Here is a 13,001-nt window from a genome sequence, read left to right on the forward strand (position 1 = left end):
AATAAATTAAACAGAATGGTGAAAGTTTGAAATAAATCGGACAAGCAATAAGAAAGTTATAGCTGCTTTAAAATTGAGATCACTAATACCATGTAGATTTCAAATTGGCAACTGGGTTAGTAAATTATGACAACGGGCAAGGACTACTTTCCCATAGGCCATGTACTTTATTATCAGGGATTTGTGGTTTTCTCCTAAGTACCCATTCCCCTGGGGCAGTAATCTAAATATAACCCTGGTAGTATATTGTTTTATGTCCTCATAAAAGAAAAATATCATTTGAAATAATACTTTTGGGAAAAATGACATTTTAGCTATGATATGTATTGGAGTACATGGAAGAGTAGTCCTTGCCTTACATCACTATGACATCCCATATGTGGCCAATTTGAAGTCTCCATGGGTATAGTGATTACCAATATTTACAACTTTTAAAAAGTCATAACTTTCTTGTTGTTTGTCCAATATTGTTCAAACTTTCACCTATCAACTTGTCTGATTTTTCTTTTCCTTTTAAAAACAAGTTATTATTTGGGTTGGATTGTCTTAATATTGAATATAGAACTTACATACGACTAATCAGGGGAGCGTTTCATGAAAGGATTTGCCAGACGTTTTATCCGACAGTTACCACAGTAACAGTGCTTCTAAGCCAATCAGAATCAAGGGAAGTTGTCAAATCTGACAACTTGTCAGACAAAAAAAATGATGAAACGCTCCTCTGAAGATTGCATTCCGAGCACTTTTCATTAGATAGGCTATAGTCACACCAATGCAGCAGACTATGAACCGATCGATAATCAATACTTTAGAAATACGGTTATGTAAAGTAAATGCTGTAGTCACATCAACGAAACCGACTCCATATTATACCGGCAAAAGCTACGTTATTTCAAATCGCGTACCATGGGTCGATTTCATTTGTGTGACTGGACGCACCGACACGCCGAACGTATTCAAGAACACAGCAAATGTATTGAGAAGGCCCATCAAATGACAATGAACAGCAGGGAGGTCTTTGTCGAAAACCGGAAAGCAGTTTCGTCCTCAGTTTCAGAGCTGACGAAAATGGCAACTATGGCGTTTTTCCGGAGTCCAGGACGAAACTACTGTTTTTACTTTAAAATTATCGACAAAGACTTCTTGGTTGTTCTTTGTCGAGAAGGGCATTTGAAAATACATTTTATTTGTTGTTGAAAGCAATCTACGTCGCGATAACCCCCCCCTCCCTATTATCATTTAATCACCCCCCCCCCTATTGGCTCTTTGCCTTGTCATTGTTGCCAACATTCATCATAAGAGCGAAAGCGATGTATATATCGCGTACTATTCATTTGCACATCCTTTCGTTTTATCCCCGACCCGAGGCAATCCCAGGTAAAGCAGGATGAAGATTATCTTCATTGCTAAAGCTACCGTATAAGTTTTTTTTTGCTGGTGCATCTATTTGCAATAATTTACCTATTTTTTTAAAGAACTGCCCAGTCAGAATCCTAGTCTTTTATTTTGGCGTTATACGAGCCTTAAACTGTCCCATTGTGTTGTTTTATGTTCTTTTCTTGTCAGTTTTTTTGTCTTACCCTCAGATTGTAGGGGAAGGCGGGGTAAGTTGTGACAGTTTTTGCTTTTTGCATGTTAGAATTAATATGATTAATAATCTTGTCGAAATAAGTACCTTGCCTTAAAATTTAATTCTTCTGAAATATTTTCCACCTATATATAACTTTCTATCCCCACACTGAAAGTCATCGTGACCTTTGAAAAAAAACGATGTCAAATGGCTCAACTTGCCCCATATATGGGGTAAGTTTGAGCCATCTTCTGGGGTAAGTTGAGCCACAAAAACTATGTACAAAATGTATGAGGGGAGAACCAGCATGTCAATTTTTTGTTTAAAGTCTTTTCACTTGCTAATTCTCTATAAATACTAACATTCTTTAAAAGGAAAAGAGCAGTCATGTAAATTTGCTCCTTGCAGCCAGAATTTCAATAGATTTTTACGGTTTGTTGTTTTTTTAAGATACATTACCATAGGAATTACAATGGCTCAACTTGCCCCATGCTGTTTGGCTCAACTTACCTCAGTGCGAACTTAGTGCGATAATTTTGTATCCACACATTTAGTATGCATCCATCATATAAAAGACTATGACAAGAATGAAGATCCATACCTGGACTAATAATGTTGTTATCATGTCTTTATTATATTTAAAGATGTGTGTGTTTATAAAGCACTTATCTATTTCACACTCTTTTTTACTTTTTTGGCTGAAATTCATATTTTTCCCTCTAAAAAAACTACTTTTTGTTTCAAAGTTGAAAACAATGTGGTGGGGTTAGGGGTTATGCTATGGGCCATCAATACATGACACCACCACAATGTCTGACTCATTCATTATTGGCCTGGGGCTGGTGGCTCAACTTGCCCCTATGCTCAACTTACCCCGCCTTCCCCTACGCTTTTCATAATCTATCAATGTTTGTAATAGAGGTATTTTGTTGAATGACCTCAAAGATCAACCAGTATGCGAACTACTGATGGAGTTAACGTACTAAAAAGACTTATTGATAAATGAATAGATTTATTAAATAAATAAATAAGCCAAAAATAAGAAGCAGACAAGATTAAAGCGTTTTAGTAATCTATTGTCATGATTATTGTAATGGGAATGTTTATAGTTTTTTGAATAACTGTTCACAGAAATACCACTTGCATATAATTTATTTGAGAATATTATCGTAAAGGGTTCAACAGAGTTATTTTCGGCTCCTTAAACCAAAGAAATTAAATTATGTCTCATTTTATTTTCAAGTGCATTATGTAAGGTACTCATTCTGTTCTTGGTTACAAATAGTGCTTAAAATGTCCAGTTTTTAGGCTGGAATGTTACATTTTTTGGCTCGCGTGTTGCTGTCGCATCAATTATTGTTTAGTAAGTTATTTATTATGTTCTTGGTAACTAAAAGTGCTCAGAATGTCCATTTTCAGGTCAGAATATCACAAATTTTCAGCTCGCGATTTGCGTTCGCATTAATCGATTGGTGAGATATGTCTCATATTCATTAGTCCCTAAATGCAGTCCTTATCAGGTTCCGTTTCTGGTCAGTATACTAAAAATTTCAGCTCGCGCTCGCGTCAATTCTTTAGTTAGATACACTTCGTTATCATGATAACAAAAACTGCTCGGAATGTTAAATTCGCGCTCGCAATATCTCGCAGGGATGTCCTTTTAACATTAAATAGCGCCATAACTGACCAAAAAGCCACTCTCATAACTGTAGATTTGAAATTTTTCTAGACCGCTCGCTCGCTATGCTCGCGGAAAAAAATAAAGTCTAAATATATCAATATAAATCAGAAAATCACCTAAAAAGATTTTCTCGACTTAATTATTAAAAAACGCACAACTATTTCAAGCAGATGATAATGTCTTGGTGAAAACATTCGTTTGCACCTTTTTTGGTTTTGCCCCCCCCCCCCTCCCTAAAAAAAACACGAAAATACGTCCCGCCGCCTCTGCTCCCTTCTCCTCAACCTCTATTATATAGGGCCTACTTTTTTAATGTAAAGGCATGGTCACACCGCCTGAGCGTTGTTGGAGCGGTCGTGGAGCGGAGAGAAAAAAAATCATCACCACTCGCTACCGTTCACCATTTTCGATTTCGATTTTTCCCCCAATTTTGTGAGCGAAATTCGACCTTCTCTCCCTACCGCTCCACGACCGCTCCAACAACGCTCGGGCGGTGTGACCAGGCCTTAATGCCAAAACACGTCAAGAAAAATCTTAGTTTGTTTGATCTGTAAAAGTCACCATAGTCTCTTGGGGATGGCGGCTGGTTAGCAGATATGTAACCACCGAATCAAAGGAATAAACGTGAGAGCGTGAACTGAGATGCAACACGAAAAGACCCCCCCCCGAATGAAATTTCACCATCCCATACCAATATCTATATATTTACACAAAAATAATATAGAATTTCGAAGATTTCGGAAGTTGCGATATACCATTTAACTCCCTGCTTATTTCCATTACACTGCAAGAAAGAGGCGCCACCCAGAGGCGCCAGAGTCACGTATGTTAATAAAGCATGGGTAATTAATCGCGTGGATGCAGCTTAGATGTCGGTCATATTGCTAAACGAACCATTAATTTGGCGTCATTCATGCAGTTTCATTTAGATCCATCGATTTATCATGTTCTAGTTGTTACCATGGTTTAATGTCAGCTTTTCCCTGGGTATGTCAGACATTCAGGAAGCCATGAGCAATGTTACGTGCCAAGCACACAAATTAAATTTCTCACGAGATAGTATTTGGGGGATAAAATGATTATGTTCCAGTGCAATAACTCACGTTTGACTTTGTCAAATTTGGTTTAAACTCCATATCTTGTCAGATTCCTTATTAGATATATGTTATCATTATTGGAAATATCAATATCAATATTGGAAATAAAGACAAATACACCCCCACCCAAAAAAAAAAATGAATGAATGAATAAATAAATAAAAATAAATTTCTTGTTCGGTAAGAGGTTATTAAACAGAAGGACCAATAAAATGATTGAATTATTTAGGAAGCTTGGTCCCGACCTCATTTCAATACCAGCCTATGAATATTCATTCATAAGCATGATTACGCTGTACAAAAATGATACATAAGGATAAATGCAGCGATGGTACCACCCAAATTTACAGATGATGGAATGGTAGTCAATGGACACTTGGGGAATTACAAGCAAATAAAAAAGACCCCTCTCGGTGTATAACATGAATACATATATGGTTCAGCAATAAGCCATGCTATACAAATCTACCTTCTGTGTTAGATAATAAAAGCAATGATACAGTCATAACAACGAATCCGATTCCTAATCGAGATATTCTCTGTCATTGGTTATAACGTGATATCTTCTGTCGATATGTGGAATTGGTTTCGCGGGTGTGACTGAGCATTTGCTCGGGCACCGACGCACTGGGGCGGCATCTACAAACGTCCCTCTTCTCCGCCAGGTATATCATTTACTATACATCAAAGTGATTGGATGTACAGACACACGTATGTGTTATAAAGGTATAATGTAAAAAGGGTAGAAAGACCTATGCCCTTTGCAGATGTGACCACTGTTAACCAGTATATGAGGCTTCTGCAGTTACTTTTCTCTTGATTCATTTTTGTTGTACGAAGTCATAACTTTCTTTTAGATTTGCTTACAAACCCTTGATTTATTGTCGTTTTTAAGTCTGGAATGTTTCTTATCCCCTTGAGTTGTTATCAGATTTTATAGTGTGCATGGTAATTGTATGTTGACCAGTAAGACGTGGTACTTCGGCTGCAAGTTCAAATCTGAATAGAAAAAAATAGGTTCATGATAGCTTTTCCTCTCTATGAAAAATTTATGATAATAACCACGATATAATCCTACTGTATTCCAAACTATCTTATACCTAAGTAAAAGTGTCTCAGCGTTCTTGATTAATGGGGATAAATTTTCATGCGGCAGTTTTACTTAACCATCGTTAAATAGATGATGACGTTCCAGGGCATATACATGTATTTTAATCACGTTCCCATGTATAAACCTGGGTCGATAACAGCACAGTGCCGATTTTAGAGAAACTAACGTCGTGGGAATTAAATCAACAAAGTAAAACGGTGGATCCGAACCACTACGCCATAGTCTCTTTGACTAGCATCGTATCAGAATATGGATATTTGCTGATAATACTACACTGTTAGAAAATTTATCCTTAAAATAATAGCAGTTCCTGCAGCAGTCTCGAGAATCTTACAGGAGATTGGTATTTGGTGTATGGAACCTTAGAAATTTCCTTTAATAAAACACCATTTTCCCCTTTTATAGACTTATGAATTTTTACTGACTTGTTCTGTTAAATTGCAGAAAAATCGTGGTTTAAGAATTTACAGAATGATTCTGTTATTGCTTTCTGCAAAATCTTCCTTTTTTCTGTAAAATCAAGTTTTTTGAACAGTGTAGAATGAATCTTATACTTTATATTTGCTTATATATTTTCCTTCACTTTCATGCGCACTTCTAAAGTTATATCCGACTAATTCGCTGTTACCTTTTCATAGCTTAGGACTCCTAGCTGCAAATCTTTTGAGTACAATTTTGTCCGGAGGAAATCGTATTTTTAGTCATGAACAAAGTAAAAAAAAAAAATAATAAAGTGGCGAGGATTTGGTGGATTTGCTTTTCCCGCATGTGCATTAAATCTAGATGAATCTGTATAGATGAAACTTTAACACCCCTGCCCCTCCCCCTTCCTCGGAAGAATATTTTGATGATTACGAAACAGTAGGAAATGTTTTTTATTGGAATTTTCAATGAACTATATAAATGGTCTCAACTAGAATTAATCCTGTGAATTAACCTCTGAAAATTAAATCATCTGAATTGACCCTAATTGTTTTCAAGACGGAATAGCGCCCAATCGACAATTAATGGCGTTGTTAACCCTTGCGGCGAATTTAGACGCTGTCTATTACTTCACCCAGCATGCAGCTTATGAAACTAATTAATAAGACGTGCGGTGACATTATCCATCTCCAGAAAATCATGTCATGCTGTTTCCGTTTAATCGTGCATTACCAGTAGATTGTCGAAATCTTAAATGTCCGAAATTTATCGGCAGGTTTTGCAGTAGCCATTGCAGTTGGTCTTTTAAAACAGGTATTTCGAATCATATTTCGATATCATATATCATATAAAGAGAATTATGTCTTGAGTGGCGAGTGAGTTCGATGTTTTGTCCGTGTGTGTGTGCCTGTGTGGTCTGCATGATATCCTGATTGATTTTGAAAATCTCTTTATATCGTATTAAAAATGAAAAGATTTAGTGGATCGAACGAAGTTACGAATGCCAACGGTATTGGAAAGGATTTGATGGGCAAAGGTGCGCAGTCTGCAATTTGCGAACAGGCTAGAAATGCAGTGATGAGAGGTTGATGACATTGCAACATGCAGGCGGGGAGGTAAGACTATTAATGAAAGTAGCTTTACAGGATAACCGTATCTTTTTTTAATAGTGTTGTCCTTTTGATTTGGTGTGTGAACGAATGTGGAAATGAACTGAGCCATAATCAATCAAAATCAGAGTTTGAAGACACTTATTGCATAGAATAAGGAGGGGAAATTGAGTTTCAATTGCTTTCCTAAGAACCCCGGGCACGGGTACTCAGTATTTCAGGCAGTTGTATTATAGTAGCGCCGACCGCCAATTCAGCCTTACATGGAATCTACCACTTGCCAGGCCTCAAGGGGTTTAGAAGTAAACTCGAAGCGGGTTTCCCTAAGGCCTACTCAAAGCTTTCTACCTCACTCGTGACATATTGCGAGTCCAATAGATACCTTAATGGATGGGAATGCATGAAGGTGCGGTATACGACGGCGTTCAAGGGAATACCGTCATATGCCACCCAGTCACTATTCGATGTGTGGAAGTTCCTTCGTTGATCTCAATAATGAATGATATTAATTATTAAGAGTACAAATTAGATAAATACAAAAGGTTAGGCAGCTAGAAGGAATTAAGACGTTATATCCTCGTTGTTTAGATTGATCAGCTGTGAAATTGTTTGAAAATGACACAGTTCAGCGTGCAATATAATGTAGGTCACACTGTGACAGTTCATATCTGTTCGAAGATTTACTGTCGAGCGGACTTTTCATGTTCCATAGTGATATCGACGTTATCAAGGAAAATAGGCCAATGTTTAACATAACTGTCGATTTCTACCCCCTCCTCTCCCCCCTCTCTCTCACACACACACCCACTCACCCTTTATCTTTTCCTCTCTTTCTCCCACCCTTCTCTCCCTCTTTCTCTCACGCACACGCCCACTCACCCTTTATCTTTTCCTCTCTTTCTCCCACCCTTCTCTCCCTCTTTCTCTCACGCACACACCTACTCACCCTTTATCTTTTCCTCTCTTTCTCCCACCCTTCTCTCCCTCTTTCTCTCACGCACACACCCACTCACCCTTTATCTTTTCCTCTTTCTCCCACCCTTCTCTCCCTCTTTCTCTCACGAACACAACCACTCACCCTTTATCTTTTCCTCTCTATCTCCCACCTTTCTCCCTCTTTCTCTCACGCACACACCCACTCACCCTTTATCTTTTCCTCTCTTTCTCCCACCCTTCTCTCCCTCTTTCTCTCACGCACACACCCACTCACCCTTTATCTTTTCCTCTCTTTCTCCCACCCTTCTCTCCCTCTTTCTCTCACGCACACACCCACACACCCTTTATCTTTTCCTCTCTTTCTCCCACCCTTCTCTCCCTCTTTCTCTCACGCACACACCCACTCACCCTTTATCTTTTCCTCTCTTTCTCCCACCCTTCTCTCCCTCTTTCTCTCACGCACACACCCACTCACCCTTTATCTTTTCCTCTCTCTCTCCCACCCTTTCTCCCTTTTTCTCTCACGCACACATCCAATCACCCTTTATCTTTTCCTCTCTCTCCCACCCTTCTCTCCCTCTTTCTCTCACGCACACATCCACTCACCCTTAATCTTTTCCTCTCTTTCTCCCACCCTTCTCTCCCTCTTTCTCTCACGCACACGCCCAGTCACCCTTTATATTTTCCTCTCTATCTCCACCCTTCACTCCCTTTTTCTCTCACGCACACACCCACTCACCCTTTATCTTTTCCTCTCTTTCTCCCACCCTTCTCTCCCTCTTTCTCTCACGCACACATCCACTCACCCTTAATCTTTTCCTCTCTTTTTCCCACCCTTCTCTCCCTCTTTCTCTCACGAACACACCCACTCACCCTTAACCTTTTTGTCTCTTTCTCCCACCTTCTCTCCCTCTTTCTCTCACGCACACATCCACTCACCCTTAATTTTTTCCTCTCTTTCTCCCACCCTTCTCTCCCTCTTTCTCTCACGCACACGCCCACTCACCCTTTATATTTTCCTCTCTATCTCCACCCTTCACTCCCTCTTTCTCTCACGCACACACCCACTCACCCTTTATCTTTTCCTCTCCTCTCCCCACCTTCTCTCCCTCTTTCTCTCACGCACACATCCACTCACCCTTAATCTTTTCCTCTCTTTTTCCCACCCTTCTCTCCCTCTTTCTCTCACGCACACACCTACTCACCCTTTATCTTTTCCTCTCTCTCTCCCACCCTTCTCTCCCTCTTTCTCTCACGCACACGCCCACTCACCCTTTATCTTTTCCTCTCTTTCTCCCACCCTTCTCTCCCTCTTTCTCTCACGCACACACCCACTCACCCTTTATCTTTTCCTCTCTTTCTCCCACCCTTCTCTCCCTCTTTCTCTCACGCACACGCCCACTCACCCTTTATCTTTTCCTCTCTATCTCCACCCTTCACTCCCTCTTTCTCTCACGCACACATCCACTCACCCTTAATCTTTTCCTCTCTTTTTCACCTTTCTCTCCCTCTTTCTCTCACGAACACACCCACTCACCCTTAACCTTTTTGTCTCTTTCTCCCACCCTTCTCTCCCTCTTTCTCTCACGCACACATCCACTCACCCTTAATTTTTTCCTCTCTTTCTCCCACCCTTCTCTCCCTCTTTCTCTCACGCACACATCCACTCACCCTTAATCTTTTCCTCTCTTTCTCCAACCCTTCTCTCCCTCTTTCTCTCACGAACACACCCACTCACCCTTTATCTTTTCCTCTCTTTCTCCCACCCTTCTCTCCTCTTTCTCTCACGCACACATTCACTCACCCTTAATCTTTTCGTCTCTTTCTCCAACCCTTCTCTCCCTCTTTCTCTCACGAACACACCCACTCACCCTTTATCTTTTCCTCTCTCTCTCCCACCCTTCTCTCCCTCTTTCTCTCACGCACACACCCACTCACCCTTTATCTTTTCCTCTCTTTCTCCCACCCTTCTCTCCCTCTTTCTCTCACGCACACACCCACTCACCCTTTATCTTTTCCTCTCTTTCTCCCACCCTTCTCTCCCTCTTTCTCTCACGCACACATCCACTCACCCTTAATCTTTTCCTCTCTTTCTCCAACCCTTCTCTCCCTCTTTGTCTCACGAACACACCCACTCACCCTTTATCTTTTTCTCCCACCCCATCTCTCTCTCTCTTTCTCTTCTCTCTCCGCTAACACATTTGAAATTAAAGACACGCACACCCACATGCACCCACACACACACCCTTTCACGCGAACACAACCACGCACTTAAAATAATCTTGCCTCCAAACACTAACAATTATTTTGTACAACCGCTGTTGGCGCCACGGCGGTTGCTACTTACTTTTCTCCTTTTTACCAATCACCATAAGAAGAAATGCAAACCACTGGTACTTAAGATAGAAACCGTCGAGGAAACATCTTTGCAAAAAGACTTTCCTGAAAGGCATCTCGAGAAGACAGCCACCCTTCTTCACCGCCCCACGGTCCGCGCTTTAATGTAGTCCTGGTACCTTGTGTGACCCATAACCCCCGAGGGTCTATTGTTTCAATCGAGTAGGGACTGCTTATCGAAAAAACAAAGAGACAACATATCATAAGTACCTGAGTGTCATTATGCTCTCGGAAATTCAAGACACAAATTGAATTGTTTCTTCAGAGTGGAGTCTTAGGAACAATTTTCCTAATGGAAGGTACACAAAATAAAATTTAAAGTCGAACTTCTAAGACGCGATTTTTTTTTTAGTACTATCAAACGTATTGACGAGTATCATATTTTTTGTATTAAAGTGTGACATTATATTTGAAGGTGGTGGTGGTGGTGTTTTTTTTACCTGATGTTAAACTATCCATTGATACCATTTTGTTGAGCAGGCCCGCTCCCTTGAAAACCCTTGTCAACCTACAGATAATCAAGGCTTATGACAGAATCTTTCAGATTGAAAATCCATCTTCAAACACGTAAAACATATTTTCTTAATAATGCTGACAAGAAAACAATTTTTTCAATGTGAGGTGGGTGCAGGAATTGATGGACCACCCGAGAGTGCAATTTTTCTTTTCTTACATTAAGAATTTTAGGCTAAGACAGAAAGAAAGCAATGAGTGTTATTTCTTTATTTGGATTTGTATACCTTATCATTTTTGTGTATCAAATATCCAAAGTGTTCCAGTGTTAAGACGCTCTACAGCCTTGGATAAATCATTTAGCAAATCGCTGCTATTCAAATCGTCTCTATGTCGTTGAATTATTTACCTCTTAACCCAGTCTTTTCGTTATCTGCATCTAATGGCGAATTCAAGATTTGTATGATGTGATTCACAAGTCTAAGCTTATCTCTCTCTTTTCTTTTTTCTTTTTACTTTTGACCCGGAATTGGCTTTGGCGATTCATAGTTAAACATATATTAAAACTTCACTACGTTGAACTCTTGTGAACAGTTCACAATTTTTTATCGTGACGGGATTGGTAAAATGTCTCAGCAAACATTTGACTTTAGAAATTTGCGACAAGGTCATGGTGATATCACAACTCAACCCACATAGCTGAAGTTGTTTCATTAGATCACTTCTGATGCTGGCAATGATTTCGGGAACTTGATCTGTGACATTGTTCGCGCTGTAACGCCACCATTTTGTTTGGTTAGGGTTTGTTAGAAAGCAGAGGTATTGGAGGTTGGGGGTGTGACCGTGTAATAATCAGTTGGCCATCTGTGTTTGGACAATTTTAGTTGATTCGGTCAAACGTGACAAATCTTGGCTGGACGATACGAAACTCAAAGCCGCTCTGAGGCTCTTTGTATGCCCAAAGGTGCTCGTTTAAATCGATTTTTTTAAGGGTGATAGACCGCGCTGGGTTTTAAGGTGAGATTGTTATTCGCGGCTTGGTAGCTTGATCTTATACATCATGGTCCATTTTGATGACAGGATGTATTGCCAGGTCAGTTACTTTCACCCTTTAACAACCACTGAGGGACTATGTTCATCAAGTAGCTACAAGAAAAAAAAACTGATGCAAAATTCTCTTTAAATTGTCTGATTTGAGAACATTTGAACATTTCTGGCCCCTTCTCCTTTCTTGCTTCTTGCTAATTCTTTCTTTTTACATGTTTTGGTTATTATGTACATTTCTCTCTCCTTTCTCCTCATCTTCTCACCCCCTCCTCATTTTCTCCCCCTCCTTTTCTTCTCATCTTCTAATTCTTCGTACCTTTAGATGGCGAATTTTTCTTATTGCTGCATACACGCCATCTATGCAATAGTTTCTTAGTCCTTAGGAGCGTTGGCTGCGTCACAACCTTAAATTGCACATAAAAAAGCACCAAAATAATTAAGTAGAAAGGTATCATTTTCTCTGTAAAGAAGTCGGGTTTAAAGTTGTGGTTTAAGTATGGACACCAATTATTGTTACATAATCACTAACAGTAGAGATATCACACTTCAGCTCTTTCGGCTCTCAAATCATTCATAATTGTGTAAGAAGTAGAAATTGATGATTGTCTTCACCATCGATGAATCAGGAAAGAGCACAGTAAACATAAGAAACATACAACTTAATAATAATTTTGATACTTTTGGCTTCCCATATTTAAACCACAACTTTAAACTTGAGTTTAAGTTAAACCCGACTTCAGAATACGAGCCTTAGGGTTTGAAAATCAAAAATCAAAGACAGTTAGACCCTTCTGTCATGCCTGTACAGTGCTTGAGCACATTGCTGTTTCCTAGCGCCCATACTTTGATCGGAATCGATTTTCCTCTAATTCCACATCCCTTTCTTGCATTTAAATTTTTAGTTAATGAGAAAAACTGCAATATTTATAATAATAATAATAATAGGCATTTATATAGCGCCATCTATCTAGAAATATTCTATTCCGAGGCGCGTTGTAATTATTATTATTACCCCGGCTTTAGCTCGAGCTGCCTCTCAGCGCTCATGCATTCAAGGAATTAATCCTGCCGGGTACCCATTCACCTCACCTGGGTCGAGTGCAGCACAATGTGGATAAATTTCTTGCTGAAGGAAATTACGCCATGGCTGGGATTCGAACCCACGACCCTCTGTTTC

At 39.6% G+C, this 13,001-nt stretch overlaps 1 protein-coding gene across 1 annotated transcript in view; it reads left to right on the forward strand.

The window, feature by feature from the left end:
* Positions 1-13,001, forward strand: part of LOC121411707 (adhesion G protein-coupled receptor E2-like) — a 77,112-nt gene that overhangs the window by 35,496 nt on the left and 28,615 nt on the right. The gene's annotated exons all lie outside the window — the stretch shown is intronic.

Source organism: Lytechinus variegatus, chromosome 3, assembly GCF_018143015.1.
Source record: "Lytechinus variegatus isolate NC3 chromosome 3, Lvar_3.0, whole genome shotgun sequence".
NCBI lineage: Eukaryota > Metazoa > Echinodermata > Echinoidea > Temnopleuroida > Toxopneustidae > Lytechinus > Lytechinus variegatus.